Here is an 18,496-nt window from a genome sequence, read left to right as displayed (position 1 = left end):
ATCTGTTGTGAAGAAAAGCCTTCACAGAATCATTCAGGACCATGTTTAAATAACGATTTAGGTACTGAAGCCCAGCTACTATGGCTGGCCTAACAAAATACTAAAGACTGGCAGCTTAAACCACAGAATTTTATCTTCTTGTATTTCCACAGTTAAGACATCTCAGCTGAAGATATCAGCAGGACTGGTTTCTTCCAGGACTTGGCTCTGTTATAGGGTCAGGAGGAGGGGATTCCACATCCCTCCAGGTGGGGATTCCATGTCCCACCAGAGTCCACCACACAGAGATGGTCTCCACACAAAGCAGCCCCTTTCCCCCAACCCCCCTGCCCAAACCAAGTGGATATCTGTTGGGGGCCGAGTAACACCATGTTTAATAACTTTCTGCTGAGACCTGTAGTAGGGGTAAACAAGTGGACCTCTTTATCCTGCCCACCTGTTGTGCTGATAGGCTCCCGCACCCAATATAAGGAGGGGCGTTTTGGAGAGAGAGATTCCTGCCTTGATGAAGCTGCGTGGTGTTTCTGTTCGTGCTCCAGGGAAGCAAGGCTGAGTGCGGGAGGCCAGTGGGCCCTCTCCTCTCGCGGCTTGGACTGGTTGGGGTGTGTTTTTCTCCATCCCTCCTCAAGAGGGACTGGGGATGAAGGACCCTGACATATTGGCGCCTAAAGTGGGGCATGAAAGGGGCACGACTGGGAGTTGAGCCAAGTGAGAGATACATGGAGGAAAGAGTGAAAAACCAGAGAAAACTTGAAAGGCACAAAAAGACTGAACAACCAGAGAAACCTGAAGGGAAAATGCAGGCTGAAGTCGCTCACAGGGAAAGAGAAAAAGACAGGAAGACAAAGGAAAAAGACAAGGAGAAAGAGGAAGAGAAAAAGAAAAAAGGTGGTAAACAGAAAGGGAAGCAACTACCTGCAAAACCAGAGAAATCTGAAAGGAAAAAGAGACTGAAAGGCCAGGGAAAATGCAGGCTGAAATTGCTCACAGGGAAAGAGAAAAAAGAGAAAGACACAGGGAGAAAGAGAAAGAAAACTCCTCAAAGACAAAACCAGTGAATGTGTGTGTGAAAGATTTTAATTATTCCCAGATCACCTCTGAAGCACAGGTCACTTTGGGTATGGTAGGTAGGAACCTCGCAGAGGGCGAGGCAATGTCCCAGGAAGGGAGGAACCTCGCGGGAGTCTCTGGCCAGAGCAGTAGGGTGAGGCCTATTTTCTAATGAAATGTCAAAAAAAAAAAATTACCTCGCGGAGGGTGAGGCCTATTTTCTATTTTTCAATGAAAGATTTTAGAATAGAACCAAATGGGTTCAGACTGGAACGACCGCGAATGTGTGTGTGAAAGGTAAATCTAAGTCTATACAGGAGTAAACAGTTTAAGAACAAGTGAAAAGCGCAGACTTGAGAAAGAATTAAGTGGTAGTGATCTAGAAAGCCTGTGCTCGGGTTCAGAAGAGTTGAAAACAGGCTAAAGCTTTTTAAAGTCCCTAACAAAATACAGAGACGACGCCCCTGAGTCAGCTTGAAGAAGTTACAGAAAATGGATCTTCTCCCAAAACCCCCTTAAAATGAAGGGACCAGAGTCATTTTTGGACAGTAGTTTAAAACAAAAAGGGGGACTGGAAGACTCCATTTCTTCCATTGCCCTGCTATTCCCTATGGCTTGTGTGAATGTTTCCCTATTTTCTCTGTTGTAGTCAGAGCCACTCAGTATATACTAGTGCCTGTACAGGAGGAGAATGCTTTCCCGCTCATCAGTAAAAGAGACTTTGGTATTTTCCTGTCCTTACTGCTGCGAGTATTGTCCTTGCCACTGTGGTTCCTACAGAGAATGCTTTGAATGTGAGGACTGGAATTATGTGCACAAATGACAATATTCTAACTTTGGGTGATTTTTACCTTGAATATGTCTATTGCCTGCCTACAAAGTCAATGCAGAAAGTGTTAATGCGACAGGCATCTGCTCCCATGGAAGTAGGTGCATCCCCTCAGATCTGATTTGCTTAAATGGACGGCTGGCAGTCAAAGATGGGCAAGTCCCAGCTGTTAGCCTATCTGTCAACTAGGGATGAGAACCTAGAGGGAGGAATGAAAGGGACAGGAGACACGAAGAAGGCAGCAAGACAAGCATTCTGATCAAGCTGCGAATTTTATTTTTCACACAGGGGCTTATATGCCTCTTCAGGAGAGGCAAGAGAGAGCTGGGGTACTGCTCAGGGTAGGAGGTCAGGTGGTAGGATGTTTACATATCAATACAAGCAGGCATGAGTTGCTTAGTGACCTTAGGGCAAGGACCTATACAGGTACATTCTTACGCTAAGAATTCAGGGAGGGGGAGAATGTCTCCGACACCTATCAACCTAAGACAGGATCCCATGACTGGTAAGAAGACTAATGAGCTTGGAGACACCTAAGACAGGCAGAGCCGATCTAATATGGTGGTAGTCCCACATAACCAAAGTTTTGTCTTTTTTAAGATAAAAACGGAGATGTTGGGGGCCGAGTAATGCCATGTTTAATAACTTTCTGCTGAGACCTGCAGTAGGGGTAAACAAGTGGACCTCTTTATCCTGCCCACCTGTTGTGCTGATAGGCTCTCGCACCCAATATAAGGAGAGGAGTTTTTGAGAGAGAGATTCCTGCCTTGATGAAGCTGCGTGGCGTTTCTGTTCGTGCTCTGGGGAAGCAAGGCTGAGTGCGGGAGGACAGTGGGCCCTCTTCTCTTGCGGCTTGGACTGGTTGGGGTGTGTTTTTCCCCATCCCTCCTCAAGAGGGACTGGGGATGAAGGACCCCGACAAATATCCCGCTTCATAGGGGGTGGGGATAAGGTTGCCCCTCCCTAGAAGGGCAAAGGTGGCTGGGCTGCTTTGCCTTTGCTGGCTTTCCACAATGGGGTGGGGAGCTCTTAGGGCATTCCAGATGGTACTAGTCTTTGCTCCCCTTAACAGCTCCTCAGCTTGTCCTCACATGCTCTTTCTGTGCCCAAATTTCCTTTTAATAAAGCCATCCATCACACTTGATTAGAACCTATTCCATGAACTCATTATAGATGCTGTAATACAGCTATAATCCTGGAGAATCAGGCTTTAACCCAGAAAACCCAGTGGAACATGGCCCCAAATACCATGCCTTGCACTCATTTATATAACTCAGTGTTTTTAACATTAAAGAGGGGCAAGTCACTGCTGCTTACAATTGAGGGAACTGAGGCATCTATATTAGTTCATGGCTGAGAAAAAAAAAATCACCCAGGGACAAATTTGAGATTGTTAGAAGTCACCTGCTCATTTGTTGCTTTTATTTTGGTGTGAGTACTGGGACTTGAACACCTGGCCTGCATAATGTCCCTTTAGCTTTTTTGCTCAAGGCTGGCACTCTACCACTTGAGCCTCAGCTCCACTTTGGATTTTTTTTTTATGACAAATTGGAGATAAAAGTCTCATGGACTTTGCTACTCAGGCTGGCCTCAAACTTCACTCCTCAGGTCTCAGCCTCCTGAGTAGCTACGGTTACAAGTATGAATCACTGGCACCTAGCTTTCTTTTTTTTCCCCCTAAAGTTTCAAGAGAAGAATTTAATGTCTCCAGTTTTCCAGCTCTGTAGTTGACATGATAATTATAGGGCACAAGGTGCTAACTGCATAATTGTGCTGTTATCCCACTCTTCTTCAGATTCCTGGCATATCACAGTCTCATGCTTACAAGACCTATTTATTGGAACCCTGGATGGGATGAATCAGCTAGCTAAGGGCTCCTTCCTTGAAGCAAATATTTCACCCATATCCCCCAGGGCTAGTTCCTAGCATAAAAATCAGGAATGAATCGTAATATTACTTGTTCCCACTTCATCCTGGCTTGAAAGAGACAAATCAATTATTTTTCTTAGCATTATTTAAAGGATCCTGTCAAATGACAAATAACATCACTTAAACTAGTCCTGTAGTTTGGGGATTTAACAACACAATGGGAAGGAGAGATTTCCTTTCTAGCAATGAACTTCCCTGATAGCTACTTTTGGCTTTCAGTAACAGTTTCTAAAATAACTTCAAACACAGAATTGGGAAGCTATCCTGATTTCCTTTTGCCTGTGTTGAGGCTTGAACCCAGGGCCAGGGCACCTCTCCCTTAGCTTTTTCACTCATAGCTGGTACTAGAACTATGCCTCCACTTTTGATTTTTTTTTTTTTTTGCTGGTTTATTGGAACTAAGAGTCTTACAGACTTTTCTTCCTAGACTAACTTCAAGTCTCATCCTCAGATCTCAGCCTCTTGAGTAGCTAAGATTACAGCCAGGAGCCATTAGCACTTAAGTGGCTGAATAATACATTCCTATTAGCATCTGTTAGTTGTATAAGAGGATCTTGCAATAATATGGGCACATGTATTTAGGGAAATTGAGAAGAACAGAAAACAAATAGGCCAGACTCAATCCTCAACAGGCGAGGTCTGTTTATTGAGGAACAGCAAAGGGCACAGATCTTCCCGTGGGTTTGGAGGTTGTGCAAGGAAGCAGAAAATTAAAAAAAAAAAATGGGTTATGGTTTTTTGGGAGCCCAGGGCTATGTCTTTGGCCAGGCCTACAGTGGAATGTCCCACCTGGTTTGAGGAGCTGTTGTCCCCTGGGGCCAAGGGTGGTGTCCTCGGCCCTGTGGCAAGTGTGTGGTCCAACCTGTTCACGTGCACCTGGTGTCTGGCTTGACATGGGGGAATAAGGTAGGATTCCTTCATGTTCCAACTTTAGATACACAGAAAGACTGGGCTGTGAGGAGAGACACAGGTCCTTCACTACCCATACAAGGTACCCTGATCAAGTTCACCTTCTCCATCTCTCTTCCTCATCTGTCTTCCCCCAATCTCCTCTTTCTCAAACAGTCTCAACAGGTAGCATTGTTCCTCACCCAGATTTTTAAGCAAGATCCCTATGGAGTTTAAAGATGCTCACTTCAATTTGTTACAGCAAAGTGATTTTTGGCTGGTGATGATTCCCATAAGAAAGCATTGTAGAAAACAGAATCAGCCAGGGACTGAGAATACTGGCCACTGCTTGGTATGAAAGGATAAGTGTTGGAGGAAAAAAGGAACCTTTCGACCAGGCTGCTCTATTTTTGTTAGAACCTAGTTGACTATGGTTAAAGACCTTCAAACATTAGGGACAAGACAGTCTTTATTAGTGCCAAGGCATTCATAATTACCTGGGTGTGGTAATCAGGAGACAGAGACAGAAGTACCACAAATTCCAGATTAATCTAGGCTCCCGAGCTGAAGCTAACCACAACTATACAGTAAAACCCTGTCTCAAAAAGCTAACATCAAATCGAAATGATGGTAATTATTTCTGTAAAAAGATACACTTCATGATGATAAATGCAACTCTGTGCTGTCTTTTCTTTAACTCTGCAAAAAGCACCCTGACATTACAGGGCTACAGAATTACACAGTAAACAGAATAGCTTGTACTTCAGAGGTTGAATCTAGCTAGTCTCCAGAGGCAAATACTTCAGGGTGTTGGGGAGAGGGGAATGTTTGTAGCCATATTTTGCTTTTACTTTGTAGGCCTCCAATCTGGAAATGGACCCAGTACTTCTTGAGCCAGAAATCAAGAGCCCAAAATTAATTGTGTTCCATTTCATGCCCCTCTGTCTTGACAGCTCTTCTGGGCCAAAAAAACAACCTTGTTCTAGAAAAATTCTGGAAGAACGCTTTCTAGAGATCCCACTCTAGAAAAACTCATGGAAGCTGCAATGGTACAAATTTCTGCCTCCCCAAACAGACACACAAACCTTATCCTTTCCTCACATCTGCCAGTAAAAAGGAACTATCCAATTCCAGGAAAGGCCCTGAGACTTTTTATCTCCAATTAACCACCAAAATGCCGGAAGTGGCGCTGTGACTCAAGTGGTAGTGTATTAGGCTTGAGCAAACTGCTCAGAAATAGCAGTCAGGCACTGAATACAAGCCCCAGGGCCAGTGTGCCCACATGCACACACAGACACACACACACCCCAAAAGATAAGTGATTGGGGCAAATCACTTAGCACTCAGATTACCTTGTTTAAGATGAGCAGGTTGAACAGATTGTATGATCCGTTTCCTTCCATTCCACTGTCATTTATTTCCATTGGCAAAAACCCTGTCTCTCTGCCCCTTAATGATTAGAAATGATTCCAGAAAGAACAGTCTTTCCCCCTTTCCTCTTTACATCAGTAGGTTTAAGGCATTCAGTGTTAATATTTCATATTCCAGTAAAATTCCCTCATCCCCAATCCCCACCCTTTATGGGCTCTTCAAGGGGTTAGAAACCTTTTATTTCCACAAAGGAGTTTTAAAAATTATTTTACTAGCACCATCTTGAGAATTATTACCATCATATCATTTTAGCAGGTTGCTTTAAGTCAAATACTATAACCTCTGGGTAGAAATTAATATAGTAAAGTTTGTAAAAAAGATATCCCAGCCGCCAGAGACTAATGAAAACATTGTCACGGGCTGTATTTGTTAGTATGCTGACTTAATGATTCTGTTTCCCATGTGTCACCTAAGATGTACTAAATCCAATTTCCCTATCGGAAGCTTAGATATCTGAGCAAAGCCGTCATTTGATCATCACAGATATTATAAATATCTGTGATAAAGTTTTGCATTTCAGCATCGGAAGTCATGTTGAATGGATGTAAGGATGATTGGATCTATCCAGGCAGGTATCAAAAAGATTTCTGCACTTATTCTTCTGCGTGACCATCCCAAAGTCATCAAACTGACAGTGATAGGGCAATTCACTGATTCTGAAGTGAGGGGGGTGCAATATTAACAATTAGTTATGAAGCCAATGCCAGTGACTCATGCTTATAATCTTAGCTACTCAGTAGGCTGCGATCTGAAGAACAAGGTTCAAGGTTAACCTAGGCTGATAAATTTGAGATTCCAGTTAACCAGAAAAAAGTTGATAGTAAAGCTGTGGCTCAACTGGTAAAGTGCCAGCCTTGAATATCCAGCATCTAGGCCCTGAGTTCAAGCCTCAATACCAGAAAACAAAACAAAAAAACAATGAGTTATGTTTCAAAGTGTTGGCTAAATGCGGTGGCCACTCTTGAAAATCCAGCACTCAGACTAAGGCAGCAGGGTCTCAAATTCAAGGCCAGTCTAGGCCCTGAAGTAAGACCTTTTCTCAACCCTGTCTGTATACATATGTGAGGACACACACACACATACACAGCAATTTACCATCCACTTACCGTTTCCAAATCTCTCATCAGTGACTTCAACACTCAGAAATAAGACTAAGATTGAAGGCATGACTCAGTTGGTAGAACGCTAGTCAATGAGCAAAAGTAACAGATTCAGCGTTCAAGTCCCAGTCTTAGAAAAGAAAGAGGAAGTAGTACTATGGCTCAAACTGGTAGAAATGATAGCCTTGAGCTGAAGAGCTCAGGGACAGCGCCCAGGCCCAGAGTTCAAGCCCCACGACCTACACACACAAAAAAAGAAAGAAGGAAAAGAGTCTTCAAACATGAATAATTAAATATATATACTTGATAATTATATCAAGTATATCCATATTAATGGATAAAATATTCATCTCTTTATATTTAAACTATCATTTTTTTCTCTCTCCAGTGCTGGGGATCAGACTCATGGCCTTGTACGTGCACAGCACATGCTCTACTTCTCAACCACCTCTCCAGCTCGGCTTCCTTTTTCCGTGTCCAGAGGAAATGTCTTCTCCCCCAGGGAGTCTTCCCCATCTCTCTGGAAAGGAGCAATCTGGCCTCTTGTGAACTTCCTCAGTGGTATCTAACCCTATCTTACTGCACTTTCCAGTTTCTTCCCTCTTCATGCCATGATGAAATGTGTAGAAATCTTATTGTCTGACAGAACATAAAATGTTATGTCCTGGAGTACAAAGTCTTCCAGATCAGGAACTACAGGAACATATAAAGGGATCTTTGGGCTTATATATCCTACTATTCTCAGTAAGCTGAGGGAGGACTGAAGCAAGGGAAGAAAAAAACATAGCAGCTACTCAGAGGTAAGGCCTTGTGGTAGAATCTCCCTCTAGGGGAGTATCCTGGAGAAAGTGAAGCCAGGATTCAGGAGGAGCTGGTTAAAGGCCAACTGACTAATGAAAGACATTGTGTCTGAACAATTTGGAATGGATAGGGGAGGCAGAGAAAGGGCCTGGGAATTTGCCCTCCAAGTGTCACCTGGCACTACAGCCCAGCTTTCCTTGTCTGACCTGTAGCTTCCAAGTCCACTCCTTGAATGGGCTCACGCCACCTCCAGCTCCTCTTGACTAGGCAATGGTGGCTGATGCCTATAATCATAGTTATTTGGGATCTGAGAATTGTAGTTTGAAGCTAGCCTAGGCAGGAAAGCCCAGGACACTCTTCTCTCCAATTAGCTAATTAAAAAGTCAGAAGTGGAGGGGCCTAGTGGTAGAGTGCTTGCCTAGCATGCACGAAGACCCGGGTTCAATTCCTTGGTACCATATACATAGAAAAAAGCCAGAAATGGTGCTGAGGCTCAAGTGGTAGAGCTCTAACCTTGAGAAAGTCCAAGGACAGTGCTCAAGCCCATGACTGGCAAAAAAAAAAAAAAAAGTGGAGCTGTGACTCAAGCAGTAGAGTATCAGCCTTGAGTGGGAAAAGCTAAAGGACCAGTCCTGAGTTCATGCTCTAGTACTGGCATGTGTGCACGGGTATGACACACAAAAAGGAAGTCAAAAGTTTCTTAACCTCTAAGAAGCCAGGTCAAGGCCTCCCCTGGAAAAGTACGCATCAGCTACTTGAGAACACACAACAGCCCTGTTAGAAATTTCTTCCCAGCCAAAGAACACAGCTGCTCCTACCACAAAGTCATTGGAACATCAGCTCCATTTTCTGACCTTTTGGCAGTTAGTTGGAGATAAGAGTCTCATGGACTTTCCTACCTGGACTGGCTTCAAAACATGATTCTCAGATCCTAGTCTTCCCAGTAGCAGGATTACAGACATGAGCCAGGAGAACCACACTTGGTTCACTCATTAACTGTGAATCATTGTGCATAGATGTCTGAGCAGCTCCCTTGAGACAAAGATTGCATCCTGTCCACATGCTCCCTTCAAAATGGTGTCCATTCTTGAAATGGCTATTTTCTTTGTAAACACTACTGTGTGTGTGTGTGTGTGAGGTGTTTGTTCCCCCCGCCCCAGGATTGCCTTTCTTTTAGATAAGATATCCTTGCTCAATTCTCAGAATCCACTGATCAGAAAATTTATTCTTCCTCCCTTTTCGTTTTTTCTTATTTTTAACTAAACATTGCAGCTTTGAGGGAATGTAAGACTTAGAGCAAACAAAATAGTGCCTGTATGCTTCTGGCCAAAGTGTTCATTAATATAGTGGTTTGTCTCAGTTCCTGACTCCTGCTAGCCAAGCTTCATTTTCCCTGATCTCTCCTGCCTCACCTCACTCTCCCCCTGTCAGCCAGACCATGCTTACTGGTAGAGATCTTACTTTCATTTGATGTGAGATTAGCCACAAAGTCCATTAATCCAACTGACTTTGTGACCAGTCTGTCCTCCTAAAGCCAACATGTCAACCCAGCCAGCCCAAAGCAGAAACCATCAAGGCTGCTTTCTGTCTGGCTTCTCCATCCTTGGGGAACAGACTTATTTGTAGGTGAGGGAGCATCACAGACCTTGCTCCAAGTGGCCTGTAGTGCATTTCTTCCCAGAGCCTCCTCAGCTCCCAGTGCTGCAACCTCCAAGGGACCTACCCAGGGTTCTGCTTCTCATTCGAGTTTGCCAACAAAGCCAAAATAAAATCCAAGTGTTGGCCATTCTTTCTTCTAAGAAAGGTTTTGTAGTCACTCTCATGGCATTTAAATCGTGCTTACTGATAAGTGAACTAGCCATTGGATTCCAAAGGACATAATCTGAGGGATTTGAGAAACATGTTTCCAAAGAAGCTGCCCAGCCTCATCTCCACCTTCCCTTTGACCTAACCCTCTGCCTAGGAGAGTACAAAAACTAGTTCTGCTCTTTACCAAGCATTTGATTTGCCTATTTGCTGAGACCTCCCAGGATGCCCAGCCAAGGAAGGAGCCCAGTCCACTTGCACACATTTAGAAACAAACAAGTTTTGCCACTTAAAATGTCTTTCTCATGAGGCAGCCTCATGCCTAGCTACTCAGGAGGCTGAGATCTGAGGACTGAACTTCAAATCCAACCAGGGCAGAAAAGTCTCCAAGACTCTTATCTCTAACAAACTACTCAGAAAAAGCCACATGTGGAGCTATAACTCAAGTGGTAGAATGCTAACCTTGAGCAAAAAGAAACTTAAAGACAGCGCCCAAGTCCTGAGTTCAAGGCCCAGAAGACAACTCCCACACACACATTTTCAAGATAGGATCTCATGAGGTAACCCCATATTGGCCTAAAACTCTTATTCTCCCTACTTCAGCCTCCTGAATGCTGTTATTACAGGCATGTCCCACCATGATACTTATAAAGCATATTTCAAGCATGTCACTACTGTTATCCTGTTCCTCCCCCTCCAAAAGAAAAAAAAAAACTTTTAAGCAGGGTGTGTTGGCTCATACCTGTAATCCTAGCTACTCAGGAAGCTGAGATCTGAGGATCAAGGTTCAAAGCCAGCCTGGGCACAAAAGGACTTGAGACTCATCTCCAATTGGCCTCTAGAAAATGGGAAGTGGGACTTTGCCTCAAGGGTAGGACAGTAGCCCATTGGTAGGGCAGTAGTCTTGAGCTGAAGAGTTCAGGGACAGCTCCCAGGCCAAGTCCAAGCCCCATGACCCCCCCCCCAAAAAACCCAAAACTTTTAGTAATTTTTATTGCTTATAGACCAGAGACCCAAATTCAAATTAACATGATGTTAAAGGTAACCACAGGCTCGATCCCTACCTGCCTTATATTCTCCCACCAGAAACTCCTGCTAGTGGAGAAAACTGAGATCCTACATCTGCCTTTCAATCTGAATGTCATGTCTAACTCTCAGAACCTTTGACATCTTTCCAGGCTCAGGTAGAATGGTAACTATACATGCCTTCCTTGATTTCCTCTACTGTTTCCTTGCTCTTGGCACTTCTGTGAACTTCTTCTAGAGCCTCCATGATCTCTTCCTACAATAGTATACACAATTTTATTATCCCTCCAATTCCTGGTTCTTTTTTTTTTTTTTTTTTTTTTTTAATGCTGGTACTACAGCTTAAACTCAGAGCTTTGTGCTCTCACTTGTTTCTTTGGCTCAAGATTGACATTCTACTACTTGAGCCAGGCCTTCACTTTCAGCTTTTTACTAGTAAATTAGAAATAAAATTTTCGTGGCCTTTCCTGCTCTGGCAGGTTTAGAACCATGATCCTCAGATCTCAGCTTTGAGTAGCTAGGATTACAGGTATGAGCCCCTGGAGCCTGGCTGAATATTGATTAAATCTGTTGATCCACAGTGATAAATATTCTCAACAAACTTTTATCATAGCTTAAGAGCTTCAGTGTTATAAACTTTAATGATTTCTCATCAACCATACTTTCAGTCCAGAGGTTAATTTAGGTATGAAGAACTTGAACTGAAAATCCAAGTGAATTGTATTCAAGATAACTGTAATGCTTGCTGGGAACTTCAGAGAAGAACCAGTTCTTTTGTATCCTCTGCAAGCTGGGGGAGGAAGGGAAACTGGAATGGTAAACTACATAGTCAAGGTCCAAGTAAATGAAGGCCAAGATTAGATTAGAGGCTTTGCAAGCTGATGGCAGCATTGTGCTGAGATCCTGGGAGAGCTGGTTCTCAAAGCAGTTGATGAGTCATCAAACACAGTGTGCTAATGAATTAACAATGACGTTTGAGATTGGTGGCCCACACAGGACACTGTAGACAGGTTCTTTGCAGACTGTTCATTCAGAGCGGTGGGTAGAAGGGGTACAGAGAAGACTCAGCTCCCCCACCCAGGCCTCGACTGTATCTTTAGAGAATGAAGACTATTGAACTTAGAGACAGCATGAGGCCCTTTCCAGATGGAGAGGTGTGAGGGAGCAATTCACTCATATAGTTGGTAAACCTTCTAAGTTAGTGCCTGGGACCATTGCTGGGACTCACAAAAGACCCACTCCTGGTGGGGGTGCCTCACTCCTGTAAACTTAGCTACAGAGGAGGCTAAGATTTGAGGATTATGGTTTGAAGCCAGCCTGTGCAGGAAAGTCCATGAGATTCTTATCTCCGATTAACCACTAAAAACTGAAAGTGGATTTATGGCTTAAATGATAAAGTGCCAGTCTTGAGCAAAAAAAGCCAAAGGAAAGTCCAAAGCCCTAAGTTCAAGCTCCAGTAATGGTGCACATACCATGCACACTACACAACTACAGAGGGCACAATTGACACACCTTTAAAAGAGTAGAGGCCAATTAAATGAGAGAACAGAGCAAGGTAGCAATAAAATGGGTCCAACTTGTGAAGTCTCGAGAGTCAGCGTGTTAAATGTGATCCAGACTCAGAAGAGGACTGGAGGAGAGAGAACAGGGAAGGGTGGGGATGGGAATGGTAAAGAAGAGAAATGGTGGACTTTAGACTTACAGAAAAAAAAAAATTCCTCATCTCTACCCAACCTCACTGTGTCCCAGGAGCTGTGTGAAGTCCTGGTACATAAGTATATTTGATATTTAAGTGACTCAAATAGAAGTATGCTCCATCTACACAGCTGGATCATTCCTGTCCCCTTGGGAACTCTCCATCTCTACTAATTTGTACTGGCTTCTCACCAGTCCTGGCTTTGCATCTCACCTCTCTCAGGCTCCAGAAAGATGAAGAACTTGAAATCGAAGAAATAAACTGTTTCTCCCGTGCCTGATTTGAAGCTCAGCAGTTGTTTTTACTATCTTGACATGGTGTGAGAAAGACAAGCTGATAAGTTGGAAGAAGAGAAAGACAGAAAGACAGCTAGTTAGGAGCTTCAGCTTTTAATGTGGGCTGGGGAACACAATGTAAAGAGTGGGGAAACATGTCTTAGTGACAAATGGGTGTGCATGTGTGTATACACAAGCCCAGTACTGAGCCTGGAATTTGGAGACTTGTGCTCTTGTTTGGCTTTTTCATTCAAGACCATTTGAGTCACAGCTCCACATCCAGGTTTTTGGTAGTTAATTATAGATAAGCCTCCCAGATTTTCCTGCTGGGCTGGCTTCAAACTGCAATCTTCATATCTCAGCCTCCTTAGTAGTTATGATTACAGGCATGAGCCACTAGCACCCAGTGATAAATTTATGAAAAGAGATGAAAGAAAAATCATCTTCAGATTCTGTTGCCATCTGTTGAAACTTATATTTCTGTTGAAAATTAGTGTCTGCTTATACACTTAGGTATTTTCACATACCCATTTAACTGGGTCTTTTGAACAACCCTGAAGATATCTTAGATATTGTAATGTGGAGACAAGTTCTCATTATATGACTCGGGCTGCTGTTGAACTTCTGCTTCTTTTACCTCAGCTTCCTGGGTGCTGGAATTATAGGCCTGCACTACTTTACTCAGCTCCGTAAGTTTTGTGAGAGATGTTGAGAGAACTGCCATGGTTCACGGCTAGTAAATGCACAGCAGAAAGGAAAACCAAGTATCTTGACTCAGCCTCATGTTGTCATCATGACATTATGGACATAGAGAAGTAATATTTGTTGAAATGACACCATTGGAAGTAGCATCTCACAGAGTAAAATACCTGGGTTTGATTTGGGACCCATGTGTGTGAACATCTCTAACTGAAAATGTTCTGTACCCATCTGGCTCAAAATCTCAATTTCCATCCCGACTCACATAAATGCCACCTACTGCTAGCTCATGCCTGCAAGCCTAGCAAATTCAGGAGGCTGTGTTCTGAGGATCAAAATGTGAAGGCAACCCTGGCAGAAAACTCCATGAGACTCTTCTCCAATGAGAGCTCCAAGCAGAGCTGTGGCTCGATCAGAAGAGCACCTTGAGTGAAAAAGCTAACGGGCAGCGCCCAGGCCCTGAATTCAAACTCTGGGATGGGCACAATAAATAAAGGAGCTTTCTCTGGCACACCGGGTCACATTGAATCCTGCCCTCCAGGCATTTGCTCTTTGTCTGCAACTCTCCAACTCTGTTTCTAATTCTCTCCTTTGCAATACTGCCTTTGACCTTTTGAAACTTCATTCTGAGGATCTTTTTATAGTCTCCCAGTCTTAGTTTCCCTAGTCACCTCCAGCTCCCCAAGTAACCCCAACATCCTTAACTCATCATACTAATCCTAGTCTTATTTTGATAACCAACCCTCCCATAATAACACCCCAAACTTGGCTCAACGGTTCAATCTGACTTTACTCTTCCTTTATCAGCCAGAGAAAAGTTTCTCAGGCTTACAGCAAATGCTTATAAATCATGAGTGCTAACCAAAGCCAGATCCTTACTATCTCCTGAACTTCTCCCCTGCTTAGAGTCATAGAGAAAGCCCTGAGATCTTCACTTACACACACTCTTACCTTCTTTACCCTTGTGTGTAGCAACATTCTTGCCCTCCCTTGCTCTCCCCATAACAGCAAAGTAGCTATCTTTCTGCACAAGGACAAGCTGTTCTCATCCCTCCTCAGGACTTTTTTTTTTTTTCTTTTTTGCCAGTCCTGGGCACTGTCCTGAGCTTCTTTTGCTCAAGGCTAGCACTCTACCACTTGAGCCGCAGCATTACTTCTGGTGTTTATGTGATACTGAGGAGTTGAACCTAGGGTTTCAACTAGGTAAGCACTCTACCACTAAAGCCACATTCCCAGCCCCTGTCTCTCAGGACTTTGATCTGTCCCATCACACTTTTTTCCTCTAACTTTGAAAGCCCCTTCAGCCACCCCTTCCCCATCCCACAAGACCCTTTACTCCTGCCGTGTCTCCTGCTTCTCTAAAGTTCTCAGTAATCTTCCTCAATCACCTCACTTCATATTTGCTTTCAACCTGCTGCAATCTGACTTTTTTCTCTAGCTAATTGTGTGTGTGTGTGTGAGAGAGAGAGAGAGAGAGAGAGAGAGAGAGAGAGAGAGAGAGAGAGAGAGAGATACTGGAATTTGAATTCAGGGTTTGAATTCTCGATTAACTTTTTGCTTAAGACCAATCCTTTGGGCTGGAACTGTGCCTTTTTTTTTGTTTGTTTTTTTGGCTAGTCCTGGGGCTTGAACTCAGGGCCTAAGCACTGTCCTTGGGTAAAGCTCTAGCCTTTAGGTAAAGCTTTAGCCCTGAGCCACAGCACCACTTCCGGCTTTTTTTTTTCTATGTATGTAGTACCTAGGAATAGAACCCAGCACCTCGTGCATGCTAGGCAAGCACTCTACCACTAGGCCAAACTTCTGGCCCCTGGGACTGTGTCTTAGTGGTAGAGTGCCTGCCTAATAAACAGGAGGCCCTAACTTCAAATCCCAGTACCACCACTTAAAAATAAAACATGACTACATTTACCCTACTTTTCCTTGTTGTCTTCAGATTTGAGCCTATTTCATTTTTCCCTGTTGAAATTATTCCTAAATAATATGTTTGTACAACTTAAAAAAAGACTCATCTCTACCATGCTTTATCAATAAGCAATACCTCTATTTACAGCTTTTTGGTGGTTACTTGGAAATAAGTCTCTCACATTTGTCTGCCTAGTATGAGCCCAAACTGTGGTCCTCAGATTTCAGCCTCCTGAGTGGCTAGTATTATAGACATGAGTCACTGGCACACAGCCTCCAACTAACTTTTGAAATTATACCTTAAGAACTTAAGTGCTTTCCTAATTGCTGCATCTAATTTTTCTTTCCTGGGCCTCTTTACTCCATTAAAAATAATTATTGCTAATTACAGTAAAATCTACATAAACAAAATTCACTGTCTTAGCTATTTTTAGGTGTACATTTCATTAGTGTGAAGTATACTCACATTGTTGTACAATCATTTTTGCAAAACTGAAACTGTATTCCCATAAAGCAATAGCCTCTGGCAAACATCCTCCTCCTTTCTGCCTCTGTGAAGCTACCCCAGAGGCCTCATAGAAATAGAATCATACTTTTTGTTTGTTTTTGTGGCTGGCTGACTTGACATATTATGTTTTCGAAATTCATCCATGTTGTGGGTGTGTCTGAATTCCCTCCCAAATCATATTTATTTGCATTGAATGACTAGATTTTGGTATTTATTCACTCTCTGATGGGTGGCTTCCATCCAAATGGGAGAAACTTTTGCAGTGTTTGTTTGCTCTATGTTCAAGCCCCAGGACTGGGTGAAAAATATAAAAGAGTCTTATGGACTTTCCTGCTGGGGTTGGCTTGAAGCAGTGCTTCTTAAAACTCAGGCTCCTGAGTAGCTAGGATTACAGATGTGAGTCATTAACAATTTAATTGAGTCATGGAGATAGCAGCCAATTTGCCTGAGTTGCAGGAAGCTGAGTTAACAGAAAGAAGCCAAAGCTGTTTGTGGAAATGCACGGTAGTATGAAGGCAAGTCAGGCTGTGACATTTGGATAGAGAAAGATGAGCCCCAATGTTCTCCTTTCTATGCTATTCAGTACATAATGGGTCAAGAGTCGTGGAGCCTAGAAAATGGTTTCATTTCCCTTTTTAAAAAATTTTTTCTCACAATCAATTTAATGCTTTGTTCTGATACTGGGACTTGAACTCAGGAACCTGACCCTTAGCTTTTTCAATTCATGTCTAGTGCTGGCATTCTACCACTTGAGCCACAGTTTCAGCTTTTTTGGAAATCACATGCTTTCCTTCCTGGGCTTCAAACCATGATCCTCAGATCTCAGTCTCTGAGTGGCGACAATTGCAGGTGTGAACCACAGGTGCCCAGCTATCAATTACTTCTTGACATGGCTAACAACACGTGCCCTTGGCATAGGAGATGTGAATAAATTCCTCTTTACAAGGAACAGAGGTGAGTCAGACAAGTTTCTGAGCCATCTAAGCTGAGAATTTTGGCCAGTTTTCAACCTAAAGCAACCTCTGCCGTGTTAATCAGTTAATACTTGGTGTTATGATGTGGCATCTCCAACAACTAGGTAGTCCGGGAGACATGGCTTCAGGCAAAGCTTACTAAACTGAAACCATTTAATAAATGTCACCATCTCTACTTCTTGGAGTAGAATGTTTCCACATAACCTTGACATTGGAGGAAGGACTAAAGAAATAACTGTAGGAAATGTTTCCAGCAACACAAGTTGAATACACGGATTGCTGACAGGTTAAAAACAGGGTTCTTAGCTGGACTTAGATAAAAACTGATAACAGTTAGTACAAGAGTTCTTTGTCACTATGACTGTGTGAACTAAGATTGGGAACAACATACTTAAAAAATAGTTTCTAGCTGTAATTTAACATTTCATCAGTTATAAATGTGGGTAAACAAGCCACCAAAATGAGCAGAAATCACAGGGTTTTCATATCTCTTGGCAGCTGTTACAAATACTTCAAAATAGCATTAAGGCCAGTTTTCAGACTCACCATTAGATTTTTATTTCATGTATTATAATATTGCATATAGATTATTATGCCACAAATTTGGGGTTTAAAATTACTCTGGTAGCTATTTTGTTGTAACTAGGTTTTTTGGTTGTTCTATGTATTTTGTTACATGTGTTTTTAAACCCATCTGAAAACATCTTAGATGTTACCAGGATGCCAATGGTATCTGCACACCAGCGGATAAGAATCACTCATCTGGGATGCCAGTGGCTCATGCCTGTAATCCTAGCCACTCAAGGGGCTGAGATCTGAGGGTCCAGGTTCTAAGCCAGCCACCCAAAAAACAAATCTGAGTGAGTCTTTTCTCCACTTAATCAGCAAAATGCCAGAAGTAGAAGTGTGATTCAAATGGTAGAGCACCTGCTTTGAGTGGGAAAAGTTAAGCAAGTATAAGAGGTCCTAAGTTCAAGCTCTATTACTGGCATAAAAAACAAACAAATAAATGCTAGTATAAATGATCATGGTGACGCAGGCAGGCCTATACTTCCAGTTACCAGACAGACAGATGTGGGAGGATCTCTACCCAAGGCCAGCTCCCAACACACACACACACACACACACATAGCACACGCAGCACACAGAATCTTTAATCTGCATTATTTGAGTAAAACTGCCACATTTATCGCTGGCACAAAGATATAAACAAGACATTCTATTCATACCATTTTGTGATCTTCATAAGCTGGGATTCATTCTTTTTGTGAAGTAGTCTTATTTATAAATAATCACTTAATTTGTGTTCTGCACACTCTACAGATATAATTTCAACTTAAGTGCAAAAAATGAAGAACAAGAACAAGAGAAGGAGGAGGAGGAGGAGGAGGAGGCAATGGTGGCATTCTCCTTCTCTTTGGATGCCTGCTTATTGCTGGGACAGGCTGGCACAGACATCAAAAAGACTAAGTCCTAAAGTGAGCCACTGGAATTGAACCAAACCTCCAGGGAGGTCCTGAGGTCCCTTAGACATTCTTGAGGAAACCACTGTCTGTAGGAAGAACATCAGAAAGAATTCATA

At 42.9% G+C, this 18,496-nt stretch overlaps 1 long non-coding RNA gene across 4 annotated transcripts in view; it reads right to left on the bottom strand.

Moving 5' to 3' along the window:
- The window catches only part of LOC150049670 (uncharacterized), a 33,625-nt gene that overhangs the window by 5,437 nt on the left and 9,692 nt on the right, over positions 1-18,496 (bottom strand). Inside the window, exons 3-4 of one of the 4 annotated variants that reach the window (XR_016538817.1) lie at positions 7,234-7,466; positions 4,598-4,760 (exon numbers count right to left, since the gene is read on the bottom strand). The exons of 1 other annotated variant lie outside the window; for it this stretch is intronic. This is a non-coding gene — a long non-coding RNA (uncharacterized LOC150049670). Of the gene's footprint in view, positions 1-4,597; positions 4,761-7,233; positions 7,467-12,795; positions 12,890-18,496 lie in introns of those variants that run through there. 2 more of the 4 variants (XR_016538819.1, XR_016538820.1) reach the window with 2 other exon arrangements.

Source organism: Megascapheus bottae, chromosome 19 (genome assembly GCF_031878675.1).
Source record: "Megascapheus bottae isolate mThoBot1 chromosome 19, mThoBot2.hap1, whole genome shotgun sequence".
Taxonomy (NCBI): domain Eukaryota; kingdom Metazoa; phylum Chordata; class Mammalia; order Rodentia; family Geomyidae; genus Megascapheus; species Megascapheus bottae.
Note: the sequence above shows the minus strand (reverse complement) of the source record. Positions and strands in the feature narration are given on the sequence as shown.